Source organism: Hyperoodon ampullatus (genome assembly GCF_949752795.1).
Source record: "Hyperoodon ampullatus genome assembly, chromosome: 12".
Lineage (NCBI taxonomy): Eukaryota > Metazoa > Chordata > Mammalia > Artiodactyla > Ziphiidae > Hyperoodon > Hyperoodon ampullatus.
In genome coordinates, this window is record NC_136925.1 from 6,577,660 (window position 1) to 6,595,072 (window position 17,413).

Here is a 17,413-nt window from a genome sequence, read left to right on the forward strand (position 1 = left end):
GAAGAGTTTCTTCATACACAGTTCAACCAAAAAAAAAATAATGCAACAAACTGAACTCATGAGCAGATATGACAACCCAGCTACCTTCTATTAAGTCAGACATGAAAGAGTTTTACAGAAGTGTAAAATAGTGGCACTCTTGTCACTAATTGTTGTTTTGGAAAATAACCATTTTCCATAAAATATGTCATTTCTGTTAAAATGCATATATTATTATTTTTAAAGACTAAATATTTTTAAAGTTTCTAATACAGTAAATATCAACAGGTATAACCAAGTAGATAAGCAAAATCTTTACAGAGTCCTCAATAATTAAGAGTGTAAAGAAGTCCGAAGACCTCTGACCTCTGCTGATCTACATAAAACTTCACCAAATCATTTGCTGGCAGTGCATACTCTCCAGTCATTCACGATCTAGGATGAGCAGTGGAGAATGAAAGAAGATACACATATATTACCTAACTGGTGATGAATACTATCATACAGGTGTACTTCCAAACTGTAAACTGGGGAAAGCTACTTTGAAAGATTTAATTCAAGCAGGTCCTGAGAGATGGGTAAGCCTGACTAAAGGCAAGTCTTCCAGACAAGGGCCTGTTTGAACACGAGTAAGGAGGTGGGAGAACGGGGACATGTCTGCGGAACGGGTCAGTGGGGCCAGAGCGCAGGACAATGGCAGAAGTGTGACGAGGACTGAGGTGGAAATGTGGGCCAAGAGATCAGGCCTCAGAGGGTTTCAGATCCCACAGTGCAAGTCTGCACTATCCAATGTATTAATAAAGGGCTAACAGGGATTCTTATTGAGCCAGGGATTATTACAATCAGATCTCTACTTTGAAATAGAACGCTGACGGCAATGCACAGGACAGACCGTACACCAGGGAAAGGGTCAAGCATAGGGAACTACGTAGAGAGAAAACGGAGAGAGGCCTGCACTCGGTCAGAGGGGGGCGAAAGTGACGGCCCACCTTCCGGAAGCGGGACAGGGCCTGGCAACTGACAGAACATGACAAGTGAGGCGGGAAAACGTGAGTAAAAGTTCTGAGCATGAACGGTTAGGGTAATGAGGGTATCCTAAGGGAAACAGGAGGAGAGAGAGTTTCTGCGAGGAAATATGTGAAATTTTAAGATGTCTATGGAGCATCAATTTGGAAATGCTAGTCAAGATTATGCAGAAAGAAATTTGGGGGGAACTGGGCTTCCCTGATGGCACAGTGATTAAGAATCCGCCTGCCAATGCAGGGGACACGGGTTCGAGCCCTGGTCCGGGAAGATCCCACGTGCCGCGGAGCAACGAAGCCCACGAGCTACAACTACTGAGCCCATGCACCACAACTACTGAGCCTGAGCTCTAGAGCCCGCGTGCCACAACTACTGAACCCATGCGCCACAACTACTGAAGCCCGCGTGCCTAGAGCCCCTGCTCCACAACAAAAAAAGCCACCGCAATGAGAAGCCCGCGCACCACAACAAAGAGTAGCCCCTGCTCACCGCAACTAGAGGAAGCCCACACTCAGCCACGAAGACCCAACGCAGCCAAAAATAAATTAATTAAAAAAAAAAAAAGAAATCGGGGGGGGGAATTCTGCATAAGCGTCAGAAGCGTGGAGCTGATCTAATTATCAGAAATAAGAACAGAGCAAGTAGAGCAAAGTGCCACGCACAGGATTTTATGAGACGTGAACAGTAAAGACATGGGCCGACAAAATCACACAGTAAAAACCAAATAGGAAAAACCGGAGACCTGGGAAGTGCATGACCACAGGCGCTCAGAAGAAAGAATTCAAGGAAGATTAGTTGCTCAGTAGCTGAAGAGGTTGGAGAAGAAGAATGATCTAAATGAGGCCACTGGGTCTATTAATTAGGCGGTTACAGAGTAGTCTCTGTTGAGCGTTCAGGGATAGAACACAGGTTACAATGGAACTGGGTTCACAGCCTCATTAGCAAGGTATTAGGCACAGGAAATAAACATTTCACCCAGGGCTACATGGAAATTATGTTTTCCAAACAACAGCTCGTCTGCCTTCCAACCGTAACAATTTTTTTTAAAAACTCTCACTCTAAACTTTGCCTGTTATTTTCAGAGAATGTAGTTCAGACTCGTAAAACACCAATTTTAGCATTTAAACAGAACATTAACATTTACCTAATAAATTTTATGACACAAAAAGAATTTACTGCTGTGCTATATATTGAACCTCAATCTACTGCTTATAAGAACATTTTTCTTAGTCGAGATAAGCCTACTATAGTACATTTTAGTACAAATTCAACAAATAGCATTGGTTTAAAAAAAAGAAAACCATTATCCAATCCCTCTTTATTAACAGTAGCAAGCACAATATGAAGTCACACTTAATTTAGGCATATTTATAGGAAATGTGTGTTTAGCCAAACCCATGTTTATGCAAAGGTAATATGTGAAAGATCCATACTTGTTAGTATAATCTAGAAAACAATCATTTGTTTTACAAAAAGATTCTTCCCTTTACAAAAGAAGTCACTATCGGGATCCTTTAAACAAGAAGCTTTCCAAGGATAATAAAAATATATATAATTTAGTTAGTTATTTAATTTACACAAAACTTTACAGCAATACATTTGTTTAAAGCAAATTAATGATGTAAGTAAAAGGGGTAGTTGTTCAGGGGTTGAAAACGCATCCAGAATGGTTTAGACTCTACCTGTCCACAAAGTCCCCCTCTCATCAGTCCTAGGAGGGGCTGGAGCCCTCTGAACAGCAAGAACCAGCGGGTGGGGACACCCAAGGTTGTTGCAGAGGACCTATTCGCCCTGAACTTGAAATCAAGCAACTGCTGCCCGAGTGTCAGGGTGTTACCGCCCTTATTTAGACAGAGAAGGAAGAACAGCTTAATCTGGAAGGGTTTGTTGACTCTTTAAAAGAACACACAGAAAAAGGTAACCTAAAATTCTCAATCGGGCAAAGGCTCTGGATCCAGACCACCTGAAGGTCCTCAGACCTGCCTCTCACTACTTGTGTCACCTTGGCAAGTTACTTAGACCTCAGTTTTCTCAGCTGCAAAATGGGGTAAGAAAAGCCACCACACGGGTCACCAATTAGAATTAAATGAGACAAGGACTGTGAAGTCCCCAAAGTGGTGGCATATCACTGGCCCTCAGGAACTATTAGAACTGTGCTGTTCTAGGGTCGTTTGGGGCCACTCCTTCAAAACATTGTCATAATATATGGCCACCTTCCACTGTTCAAGCTTGCTGACGTACTCAGGTGTCTGTATGTCCCGAAAGTAATCTAGGTCCATGTTGCTACCAAACAGTAGAATCGTAGAGAATAGGACCAAAGTGCATGAGATTCTGGACCAGTTCCAGAAGCACACTTTTAATAAATAACAGACCACCTTCTGACACACTAGCATTCTTGTATGCAGCCGTCAGACTATCTCCATTTTTGCTAATAACTCATTAAAATCACCAAATTAAACTAGTTCATAAATTCCTAACTTATGCTGCACCCCCCCCTTCAAAAAAGCAAACTTATCAGTAGAATCTATCTCTAGAAAATACAAAATTCTGACTGCACTTTTTTTCTCTGGCTTCTAAAACATCTGAAGTGAATCTGGTCATATGTTCAAATTCATTCAGTTCTCCTCCTCCCCTCCCCTCAAGCACAACAGATACATAAACCGCCTTGCTGTCCTCATCTTCATCTCAGTAATGATAGACCAGAAAAGCAGAGAAACTAATTCATTCCTCTTCAAAACACATACACATGTATACTTTGCTCTTCCGCAAAATACCAAAAGGATAACAGACAGTAAATCTTGCCCACAAACCAAAACACAGCTGCTTCATCTAATTTTAGAAAAAAAATAACAAGGAACCAGAGAAAAGTTCTCTCTGGAATAACTCAAGCCTCAAATCAGGGAAATTCAAAGAGCATAACAAGGAAAAACCGACAGCCTCAATTCTTTCCTGCGGGATACTAATTCTATCAGCATCAAATCAAAATAAACAATATGTTTTTAAAAGATTCCACAGAAGTTTGAACTCTCCCCTTTTAAAGAAAGAAAAAGGCCCACTTACAGAAGAATAAAATCTAAATGCATGATTTCCAAGCATAGGTGATATTTTGCTTACTCCGAACCTTTTTCTGTTTTCCACCATACTCTTTTAAAGACAAGCTGAGAAGCTTCTTTGTTCCAAAAAACAAAACAAAAAAACCCCAAATATAACATTTACCTGCAGCCTTTATTTGTACGGTCAAGTCTCACAGCCAGGTGCTGGTTATTGATTAATTTGCTCTCCTTTTCTGGAAACTGTGAACAAGCCCCAGTCTAGCTGCTGCTTAATCTGAGTAAAATCTTGGACTCTTTTTCCCTGGAACCCTCAAGAGAAGACATATAAACTATTCTAATTGTTTTGGGGGTAGTAATGCTCATACACTAGGGACCTTCATACCATCTCTTTAAGGAGAGAAACGTTTTTCTTTAGTAATCCTCAGGAATCTATCCAAAATGAAGAGCATGGATTTAGACTTTTAGCCAGAAATCAGATTAACTAGGTAAAACTGGCATTAGCAGAAGACAGTTGAATAACAGCAAACTGCGACAGATTTATACAGAAATTTAATGTGTCTTTAAAAGGACTTGGGGAGGAAGAACAATTATGTCATAAGAGTCTAACTTCTATGAACTGTGTCCTGGTGTTCTTGCGCTCAGGAGTCCAGGTGAACAGGAAGTATAATTTCCAGAAGGCAAGGGACTTTTTTTGCCAAAATATTTTAAACTTAATTATTAAAAGATATTTTTAATGAAAAACATTTATTCTATCAAAACAAGACTACCTGATGAAGAAAGTTTCAGAAAACCTCATTAAGGCATAACAACATATTAATAAAAGTGCTTTATGTTAACCGACCTAGATTATGTTTTTCATTGGGTTACATGGATCATCAAATTTCCTGAAATAACTGTTTGATTAAATGAGAAAGTGAGGGCTTCCCTGGTGGCGCAGTGGTTGAGTCCGCCTGCCGACGCAGGGGACACGGGTTCGTGCCCCGGTCCGGGAAGATCCCACATGCCGCGGAGCGGCTGGGCCCGTGAGCCATGGCTGCTGAGCCTGCGCGTCCAGAGCCTGTGCCCCGCAGCGGGAGAAGCCACAGCGGTGAGAGGCCCGCATACCGCAAAAAAAAAAAAAAAAAAAAAAGGGGACTTCCCTGGTGGCACAGTGGATAAGACTCTGCACTCCCAATGCAGGTTGCGGGTTCTATCCCTGGTCGGGGAACTAGATTCCCCATGCATGCCACAACCAAGAGTTCACATGCCACAACTAAGGAGACTGCATGCCACAACTAAGGAGCCCGCCTGCCACAACTAAGACCCAGAGCAACCAAACAAATAGTTCAAAAAGGTCTTAAGATCTAACCGAGCACTACTTCTATATTACTGCTACTTGTATAGTCATTTAAAAATTAAATATAAGTAGCTCACTTCCAAATGAAGCTGGTTAATAAGCTGAAATACTCACTACAATTAAATTTAGGTGTGAAATTTAACACTGCATTGTCATCTCAAGATAAATGTTATGAGCTCCAAATAAGCTTAAAAGAAGAAAGCAAATCAATGAAGAGATTCTGGTAACCGATATTTCACTTCCTTCTACCATATGCTGCCTGGTTAATCCGAGCAATTTTTTGTTGTTATTGCCAACACCCTCCCAAAACAGAGGATGAAGAAAAGGTTTCAACCAGTGGTTCTCAAATGTTGGTACACAAATAAATCAACTGAGAAGCTTGCTAAAATGCTACTGCCCATGCCCCACCCACACCTCTCTGACGTGTTTTTACTAGTTCCCCAGATAATTCTTGGTACACACCTAAATTTCAGAACTACTTGAAACTGGTTAACTTCAGGATTTCACCCAAATCTCCAATACATAGCTTTTTTCCTTTTGGATGAACATTCCACATTAAACATGGAAAAGAAAAAACAGCCAAAACAGTAACAATAATAATGCACACTAGCTATGTGCCAGTGTGATATGTGCTTTCCACGTATTAAGTGTCTAATCCAGTCCTCACAAGAACCACACCAGGTAAGGAATATTGTAGCCCCCATTTTACTAACTGAAGCCCAGAGAAACTAAGTAAGCTGACCCAGGTAATAAGTGGCAAAACCAGGATCCCCTCCCCTCTGCCTGGCCTCTTACCCTGGAGGTGGACAAGCAAGCACTTATGCACAAATGCAGCTCTGGAACCTGGGGGCTGGAACACAGAGGCTCAGCCTGAGGGGCCAGTAGCTGGGCAAGCACTAACGCCCCATCCCCCCAACTCCCACCGCACCCATCCCTCGCTCACCAAGCCCTTCCACCTACATGGTGTGCCGTGACATACTGGGGGCACGTCGCAAGTCTACCTGCACTCTTCCCACATGAGGATCTACAGCCACATGCTAAGGACGACAAGGGATCCAATCCCAGCTCCACCAAGTACTGGCTGGGAGCTTGAGCGAGTTTAACATCCCTGTGCCTCTCTCTCCTAAGACACGAGAGTCTTAATGCCAGGTGCACTGAAGTGACATAGTGATTTTTTTTTTTAATGCCTTCTATTTATTTATTTTTGGCTGCGTTGGGTCTTCGTTGCTGCACGTGGGCTACTCTTCGTTGTGGTGCGCGGGCTTCTCATTGCGGTGGCTTCTCTTGTTGCGGAGCACGGGTTCTAGGTGCGCCGGCTTCAGCAGTTGTGGTACAGGGGCTCAGTAGTTGTGGCTTGCGGGCTCTAGAGGGCAGGCTCAGTAGTTGTGGCGCACGGGCTTAGTTGCTCCGCGGCATGTGGGATCTTCCCGGACCAGGGCTCGATCCCGTGTCCCCTGCATTGGCAGGCAGATTCCCAACCACTGCGCCACCAGGGAAGTCTGACATAGTGATTAACTGAGCTAATGTACATAAAGTACTTGCTTGACATAGTACCTGACACACAGCAAGAGCTCAATAGACAACAGCGGCTACTAAAATTATACTTTGCCAACCCACTCTCTTACGAAAGCCAACCTATCAGTCCTGGGTCCCATTTACTTTCTCTCAGCCTTACTTCCTGAAACTGTGATAAAAGATGGAACATATTCTTACTTATCAGGAAGCAATTGGTAACAGTGCTGTAACTCAGTGGACTAAAGGCCAGGAGTGGAATATTTTAGAGCAAATGAGGCTTTTAGTAGCCCTCAAATTGTACCACTTTGACAACTATTTCCCAACTTTAGGGTCAGCCCTGTTAATCACATACTAGAATGATGAGTCTATAATTAACTTAACTCAAAACAACAATAAAATGTCACTCAGTACAAGGACTTGGTTTTATCACCTTATCGTAGGCACTCAAAACAGTGCCTGGCCCGTGACAGACACTCGAATATTTGTGAAATGAATGAAGGCATGAAGGTACCCACAGAGACGCACCTCAGCTCGTTAGCGAGTCTTTACAAACGCAAGCATAGTAATCAGATCAATTTCAACGTGCCAAATAATAAAACTTATTTTCAAAATTCCTCCAGAATACTTTTCTCCTTTTTTAAAACTAATTGTTGGCTTTCCCTTAAAAACACTGCTACTAGAAAAGTTAATTACCAACCTCGACTCCATTAATCTATTAAAAATGTTAAAGTAGTTCCATAATACTACATCATGCTCATCTTCTACCTTACGTTAAAAAAAAAGAAGAAAGTGTAACTACGTATTTAATAATTATCACTTTAGTTATCCTGACTATTCAGAATTTCCTGAACCATCTGAATTAAGTCCATAAAATGAAATAAGTCATTGCTGAGAGGTTAACCCTTACTAAATCTAGGAGTTAGAGATCTGGGGGAGGGAGGGATCTATGGGAACACACAGATAGCAGTTCCATTCTCAGTGATGCTTCTAAGCAGCCTCACATGTGACCTTGAACAAAGTACTCATTTTTTTTGTCTCCATTTTCTCATGTGCAGAGTAAGAACAGATTTACCACATCTACTTCATCAAGTTGTTCTAGGACCAAATGTACATAAAATGATTTCCAAAAGAGTGAAGTGTCATTCATGTGGGGTGCTAACTTCTGACATAAACAGCTTCAGGTTTTAAATGGATGTTTCTGTTTATCTTTCTTTTCACATCTGTCCCACTCCTATTTCCTAGATCCAAAGATCTGCCAGAACAGGGAAGAACCAGCTCCCATCAACAGCTATATTTTAAACACAATGAACCATCAATAAATATTTGTTGAAAAAGATGCTCATCCACATATAACGACATTTTTAAATTCTGTGATATATAATACCCTACCTTGTAAAGGTTAAGCAGCAGGTTACCTTCAAATAAAATAACAAGTGACGTAAGGTACATAAAAGATGCCTGTGGTTTTGCCAGGACCACCACCTTGCTTTGTGCACATTACTCAGCAGGCATGTGAGTATCACCTAAGGAACGTGCTTCAGTATTTTGGTTTCACTGGAAGAGACACGCTTTATAAATAGAAAAGGACTTCCCCTCTCTTCAACACTAGCAAGGTTTCTAAAGATGCCAGATCCGTTCTTCTGGCTTTACTTCCCATACTTCAATACTCACAGGGCGAACTTTTGCTGGACTTGTGGTCATTTCTCAAACCACTATGTCATTCTTACACTACTCAATGAGAAAAAAAAGCTTATTTTTGAAAACCATATACTTATATTTTAAGATTATTAACAGTCCACTAAATCTGTCAAATAAAAGCGTAACTGTTTTAAATGTACAACATCCTGGTTCCTCTGAACATTATATAATGCCTCAAAAACAGAATTAAGCTTATTTCACTTTAGTTAGTTCTTGATTATCTATACACACACACACACACACACACACACACACACACACACACGAAAGCAGATGTGATACAGATCATCCATTAATAATTTACATTAAGCCCTTGGATGATGGTTTTGTATTTACAGTTGAATATGAGTATCCTTCCTAATAGTTCAAAACAAAGACACACCCGTAACAGAAGTCACCCAACTCCGCCTTCCTACCATTTTTCTGTTCATTTACCCAACTACATTCTACTGCTGAAATGACTCCTCATTTGCTACAAAAGATGGACTTTGTGTGCTCACTTTGTTCTTTGGGTCTATTACAGCTCAAGGGACATTCCTGAAATAAACACAGGACATTAAAAAAAAAAAAAAAAAACTGTCCTGATCTAACAGGTCACAATTTAATCATAATCTGAAAACCACTGTTCCCCTTAGTATTACACAGTTAATTACGTAATATTTAAAAGGCAGCTACTGCACTTATAGGCAATAACCTACCTCATTTTTAAGTTCTACCCTAACAGGTACATTATATTATTCACTTTAGCTACAATGAAAACCAGTGTTACATTACAGCCTAATTCTAGTTCCTACAGCCCATCAAAATTAAAAGTGCACAATATGTATAATATTCTGGAATTGACCCCAGCAATGATAAAGCAACATCATATCACTGCTCAAGGCTGTCTACTTAAGAATGAAGAAACAGACACAGAATTCAAAATTAGTTCCGAGCCCCATTCCTGGCCTTTCTTAATGTCACTCCTCTGTACCTTGTTCAAACCTCCAGTTACATTCTTTAACACAATACCAGTTCTGCAGGTTTACCAGAATAGTCTACCAATTGCACTGAGATCAAGGCAACCTGCTCTGGTGGAAAGGACTGAGGTTTTATGGTCAGAAGACTTGGGTGTGAATCCAGACTCTCCCTGGAGCTACATGACCTCATGACCTTGAGCAAATATTCAATTCTCTGAGCCTAAATTTCCTCATGTGTAAAAAGGACAAGACCACCAACCTTGAAAATTATTTTGCAGATCAAGTTCCTCAGTTAGTGTTCTGATTATGGCAGATGCCTAATAAATGGGTGACGATCTTATCCTACTAAAGGGCCAGTCACATTGCTACCAAATATCTCATTGTAAGGATCAAAATTAAACTGTATGAGATTTATTACACTTGTCATACTTTTTTCAATCTTTTACTTAAAGTGTTTTAATATATAGAAATAAAAAATTCACAAAGGTTAAACATCTTTATAAAGCTGACATTTTACATAACAGACATGGAGGTTCAATTATCAGCAGACTGAAAATCAGGGGTTTTTTTTAATGTCTGGGGTGCTTATATTTATTCAAACCTCACATAGTCAAATTTTTAAAAAATTTTAGTTGTATTTTTAGAACCCTGAGACAACCCGTTGTCTAAACAATGGGCTACATAATACACCACAGTCTCCAGGCAAGGTCACAACAGGATGAAAAAAGAGACTTCAGCTTCTCTCAGATTTCCTGGCCACTGTTATTTTAAAACTTGATCACACAAACATAAACAGAGAAAAAAATCCATTTCAGATGAGTTTCATGGGTTATGATTCATGATACTTTTAAGACCCTGCATGAATTTACATTAAATATTGCAATAGCTTATTACATTTTTCTTGTCCATGTTTCCAGGCACTCATGAAGAATATATGTATAGTATATATACTTTTAAATATTACATACATAGTGAGTTTTTAATCATAACCTTTTCTTAAAGTTGCTTATCACTTCCATTACTCCCTTTTAAAATTAGTTTTTGAAAACGAAAATGTAACTTAAAAAGCCAACAATTAGGGCTTCCCTGGTGGCGCAGTGGTTGGGAGTCCACCTGCCGATGCAGGGGACACGGGTTCGTGCCCCGGTCTGGGAGGATCCCACATGCCGCGGAGCGGCTGGGCCCGTGAGCCATGGCCGCTGAGCCTGCGCATCCGGAGCCTGTGCTCCGCAACGGGAGAGGCCACAACAGTGAGAGGCCCGCGTACCGCAAAAAAAAAAAAAAAAAAAAAAAAAAAAAAAAAAGCCAACAATTAAACAGCATGTCACACAGAACATACAAATGCAACAGGCAAACCTGAATAAGACTAAAATAACTTCTGTTTATCACTACGCAAGTAATTCTGCACAACTGAAAATACTCTAAATGAGATGGATATTTAAAAGTCAACGAGTTATTTTAAAAGGCTGCTTTGTTTCAAGCTCTGGCTATAAACCAATTTGTGGTGTTTCTAAAATTAATAGTAAAAGACACCAAGGTAATTTTTTCACTAAACAATTTCCAATGCAAACCACAACCCAAGACATCTAAGTTTAGTTAATTTGTACAGAAATGTCCTTTTGCTGCCAACCTTTGTACCATGACCATTACCAGCCCAAGTTCAAGATTCACATTTTATGGTGTGAACAGTGCTCAGCTAAATCTTAAGAATATTAATCTTTTAAACTCTCAAACCCTGACGACATTTAACTATATTGCATCCACACCGCCAGAGCATAACAAGGAAAACTTTTATCTACCATGTACAGCAGCCTATTAAATTGGGGCAGTGTTCCTAGCTCCTTGTATCTGTAGATTAGGATTTAGCATTCCTCCACTACAAACTTCACCCCAGATAAAATGTAACACGTTTTCTAAAGCTGTATGGAAATATTTCTGACACGGATGTTCTAGTAATAACCCTATCAAACTATTTTCTTACCCCAGAGTTTGAGCATTTTAATCGTTTTAAAGAGTTCTGGAAATTAAAAAATGTAAAAATCTCTTGTTCAGTAGCAGATATATAAATTAACGTACCCAAAGCACCAGACCAATTAAAGACGAAAAATACGGCTTTATACAGTCCCAACCTGGGCTCCTACAAGATTAAACTAATTGGGACAGCAGTTGATCCTCACATCCCAGAACAAAAAGCACTATTCCTGCACTGAATTTTAAGCCTGTTTACGAAAGAGAAAACTATCACGGGGCGTCCAGGTCAGAGCTGGACACCTGAGGGCTCAGCTTCTACCTGGGAGCCAGAGAAGAAGATACACGAAGGCATCCTGCTGGTAACTGACTCTTGAAAGGAGACTCTCATTGTCCTGTGGAAATGAGACCCACCCTGCGCTACCGGGAGCCGCCGCCGCCGCCGCCGCCGCCCGGGCCCACTCATCACCTGCTTCACCCGCGGCGTCCCCGGGAGATGAACCAAGCCGGCTCGTCTGCCCCGGGCGGCGGGAGGAGGCCCCGAAGCAAGGCCAGGCTGGGGGAGCGAGGCTCCGGGAAGCGGGGCCCCGGCGCCGACGCCCCACCGCGGGCGTCCCGGGGCACTCACCGGTGCGGACGCGAGGGCAGGTGCGCGGCGGCGGGGCTACCTGTCGCCGGTGAGGCGGGGGCGGGGGGGGGTGGATGCGGAGGGCGAGGAGAGAGGGCGACGACGCGGACCAGCACCGGGACGGGGCGGCGGCGGCGGTGACCAGTCTCCGGCTCGCTTCCTGCTCGGACAGATCCCGGGTCCGTCTCCGCCCGCCGGCCGGCAACCCGCCGAGTCCCCAGCCCCGCCGCGCGCACGTCACGGCTACGGAGCGCCCGAGGGGGCGGGGGCGCCGCGGTCCGGCGGGCGGGGCGCGGGCGCGCCGGGAGGGGGCGCTCGACGCGGGGCCGCCCCGCCCGTCCTCGCGCCGACCCACGGCGCCGAGCCTCCGGGACCGGGAGGGCGTGCGGCGGCGCGGGGAGGAGCCGTCCCGGGCCTGGCCCACAGCCGTCGTTCCGGCCCCCCGCGAAACTGCCTCCTTCGTGGGGGTTATTCCTCCCGGCGCCTGCAGCGCACCCCCGTGGACTGCGTGCGGGCAGCGTGAACCGGCCGCCGCGGGAATCCGTTCCGGGAGGGGGAATGTTGTTCGGGCAGGGGGCGAGGCGGCGTCGTTGCGGAGGGAGGGAGCAGGCGCCCCGGGCTGGGCTGCCCTAGCAGAGTAGTAACCTCCCTGTTCCGCCTTTGGGAGCGGGGGTCGGGGGCGGTGGCTGGGCGGGTCTGAGCGGGAAATTTGGCATTTCTTCGGCCCTCCCGCCGCCGCCGTATATACTGATTAGAGCCCAGATCTTCTCTTGTCATTTAAGTTTTACTGTTTTTATAAGGGACATACCTGTGAGTCATATTTGAAAGTGAAATATGATGAAAACATATACTGCCTTTACGACAAAAAGAAGCTTCTCTTAAGAAAATGAAATGGTGATTGACTAGAAATGCTAAAAGTCTCCGCTGAAAAAAGCTAGCCGCACCTACACAGGAAAATTACCCTGAGAACATTACCCCGGAAACATTCCAAGCAGCAACGGGAAAACTTCAGGAAATCTACAAGATTCTGATAGGGGACAAGTTTCAGTTATTCAGATGTTCCACAGTTCTCTCGGAGGAAAAGCTAAGTTATGATGAAGTATTTTAGCAGACAATTAAAACAATAAAATATTAAGAATAAAGTAGGGAAGTAAAAAAAGAGGAAGAGAAAGCAAGAAAGGAAATAATTTACAGCAATCTCAGAAACGTAATTCCAGATTACCGGGAGGTAAATCTTAAGTATATAAAACTAGATTTCAAAACGGATCGGAAAAAAAAAAAAAATAAGAACGAGGAGAGGATTTCAATTCACTGCTTTGACTTCATTTCGGATTTAAGATTAAACGGCTTGGTCAGACCAATAGAAGCCCATACAGCTTATTGTGAGCAACGACTTGTGATTTTTTTTCTCTCTCTCTCTCTCCTTCCTCCTCCACTTCCAATTCATTACTGAGACTCTGCTTCTAGCTCCCCATCTGTCTGATGTATCCAGTTCATAGCAACTACTGTCTTGCTTCAGGCCACCATCATTTCATGTCTCGCATACCGCTATAGCCGCCTAGCCAATTTCCCAGGCTGCAATCTTGTCCCCTCCTAATCCAGTGTCTACAATACCTTCAGATTTATATTTTATAAAATGAAAGCCTGATTATGTACTCCTCTCTTTAAACTCTTACAGTGGCACTCCACTATCCTTAGTATAAAGTCCAAACTCCTTAAGATGTCTTACATGATCCTTCAGCCGTTTTTGTTTGGCTAGCACAGTGGAGATCTCTTTTGTTTTTTTCTTTTCATTGAAGTTGAATGCCTTTTCATTGTTCCCCAGTTCATTACCATTCTAAACTCCATAAAGCTGTCCTAAACCAGGCTTCCTCACACAGTGTTACCTCTCTTGGGAATCACTGGCACTTTAGACCACTGGTCTTAGCCCTGCTTACCTGTCCAATTTCACTTCCACCCACTGCCGTTTTCCATTTCTTGTACTTTACATTCAAGCCATTCTGAAGTGCTTGCTCTCCAGAACAGACAGCTATGCTATCTATTACATTGGAGTGTCGCCAGGCTAGATCCAATTAATCCTTCAGAACAAAGCCTATGGGTCCCCTCCAAGAAGTTTTCCCTAAGCCCCTTATTCCAAACCTTAGGTGTGATTTGGTGCGCTTTCCCATCTCTCTCTTAGCACCCGTTGCACGTATATCTTCCAACACTTATCTCACTGTCTCTATTTTAGTGTACTTACAAGTACCTCCCACCTGGACTGTAAGCTCCCTGAGGGCAGGGTAGGGGACTCGTTTGTCTTTGTGTCCCTAGTGCCAAGCATGGTGGCTTTCACATCTCATTTGAACAGTGCCTACCATTATTGTTATTGAATAAATGGTATAGATGGATGAACAAACAGCAGGAGAATAGACAACTCTAGGAAACTGCATCCATGTCATTAAGCATGGTGGATATAACTGTATCATATCTGCTGCCAAAACTCATCTTAACAATTTATTCCATATTTATGTTTGTAAGCTTTTCAACTTTGCTCTCACCCACTAAATATTTGTAAGACTCTTTCCCCAGTCTCCTTGTGCTAGCCCATGGATTCCTAAACCGAGATCCACGGACCTCCTATCATAGATGGGGGCTCCAAGAGCTCCCTCAGAAATCATATGCAAAATTTCATGATCTGGTTCCTTCATTTTTACAGGAGTCAATATCGTGGGTATTTAAAGTCTCTCTCCACCTTCCCTGGCTGATACCCACTTTAATAGCTTCAGCTTGCATCTTTGTTGCCAACTCCTAAAGTAAGGCAGGCTGAAACCCACACAGGAACTCACTCTCTTTCCTCTCCCAGCTGCCTCAAGTGATTCCCTTGCCAATCGAGTCTATTACAATCGTGGCATTACCATCCACTCATCTCAAAAAGTTGTGGTCTTTTACGTTACCCCGGACTCCTTCCCTTTCTCACCCCTAGTGGTGGAGGCACTGAATGCAGTTCATTCTATGTCACACATTATTTCTAAGCTGTTGTCTTACTCTCCATCTTCCCCGAGAACAGGCCATCATCTTCCCTTGTCTGAACTGTTGACATTGCCTCTGCTCACTCTCGTCCTTTAAAGGGTTACCCCACCCCCAGATCTGACTATGTCATCGACTATGTCATCCCCTTCACCAAGTCCTGGTGACTTTCAGATCAGTTAAAACTCATTTAGATGGTATACAGAATCCTTCACAATCCTGAGCCCACCCTACTCATAGGAATTCAAACACGCCAAGCCCTTTCATGACGCTCCTCCCAATATTCAGAGCCCAGTCTGACTATTTTCTCTGTCCTGACTCGGGCAGAATTGGTTTTTCTTCTCCCTGTTTTCCAGAGCACCCACTTCATAGGTACCTATACTGTAGCACTTATTAACTGGTATTATAATGATGTTTTTATATTTGTTTCTCACTGTAACAGCTCTCCAGAAGGTTGAGCTTTTTGATGAGAAATTGTGCCCTATTACTTTTCTATCCCTAGAGATTAGCACATTGCCTGCCTCATTGGATTAATACTAATAATAGTGCCGACACTGATCGAGTGCCTCCTGCGTGCCAGCACCGCACCACAGGTCATCCCACTAAACCTTCACAGCCCTGTGAGGTCATACGATGAGCACCGGCTTTGTGCCTGCCTAATTTCTGACCTCCCATCCTATGTGTGGAGAAGCCTTAATTTTGAGTCTTGGTGGGAACAGGGCCCACTTCACAGTTTGGCCAAAGTCCTTCTCCCCACTCTCTGGCAACTAGGGTGTAGTCATGGCATGGGACCCAGGTTAAGTCAATTGGATGCCCTCACCTGAAACCTGGAATCTGCATAAAGCGATGCAAAGATGCAGAGATAATCCCCAGTGGTGTGGATCATTGTGGCGACTGGCTTCTGGTTGTGACAGTGCCAACAGTGATAGGCCTGCCCATTTTACACACTGAGTTCACCATCCCTGGGGATTCTGTGAGCTACATGATTTTCTTCCAGTACATTCTTTTTCTAGATAAGTTAGCCAGAGTTTATTTCTATTGCCCTCAACAAAGAACCCTAATTGATACAGAAAATTCTGTCATTATCCCCCTCTTACAAAAGAGGAATGAGTAGGTGTTCAAGTGTTTATTTAATGAATAAATGAGATATTTACATTATAGCTTCTAAAAGAAGTTTTGATCATTTCTTTAGTTATTAGCAAGTTTGCACTAATGGTAATCATCTGGAATTTATAGGGAAATAAAGTACAGAGAATAAGCAGGTCCCTGAAAAGATAGTCTTATGATTTTTTTCCTTAGGGTATATTTTAGCCCATCCTCAGACACCATCAACATCCATATCTCCCATACTTTATCAGGAAAAACGAATGCTTAATGTAATCACTATAAAAGCATAGACCATTTCTTTAAAAAAATTAAATGATGTTTTAAACATCATTCCTGAACTTACTCTCTAGAAAGAAAGTAGGCTAATATATCTTAGAAATATTTTCTATATAAAGGGCAAAAAGTAAAGCTGAAATGTCATTTATCAATAGATGCTTAAAAAAAAAAATTCCTTAACCAGATCAACACACATTTCATCATTCTAGCTCCCGGAAATTTCTGTAACTATAGTTTTTCTCTCATTTAAACTTCCAGCTAGTTTTTCCTGAATTGTCATAGTGGCATTATCATTAAAACTGAAACCATAGCACAAGTCTAACCAAAGATCATCACCTCAAACACTTTAATGAACTGTCAAATGTCTTAAAAATAATATTTCATCTAATTTGCCATATCCTGTGATCTCCAGCTCGAGTGGGGTAATTTGAAGAAAGGCAGAGGAGAGTCGATTTTTTTTTTTTTCCAGACTTCATTGGGTCAAATGTAACCTAACCAACTTGTAGAAATTTTTTTTTTTAATGAGTGAAGGCCATTCTGGAGGTGCAGTTTTATATTAAAACTTACTTAACACGAGGTGAATAACGTGAAGAGGAGCCAGGGTCCAGGCCTGTGACCTGTAAAGACAGTTAATCTTACTGAGACTCAATTTACTCATCAATAAAATAGCAATGATAATGATACCTCCTCCTCAGGGAAAGGACTGAATAAGATAATACAAAAATGAAAGCATTTTGCAAACTAAAAGGTTTGCAAACAGCATAATAGCAATCCGAAGTATAGATCGTGTAAACAATAATAAATGTAAGAATACATTCCCATATAATCTTGAACTTGTTACATGCTAGAAAAGTTTGAAATATAT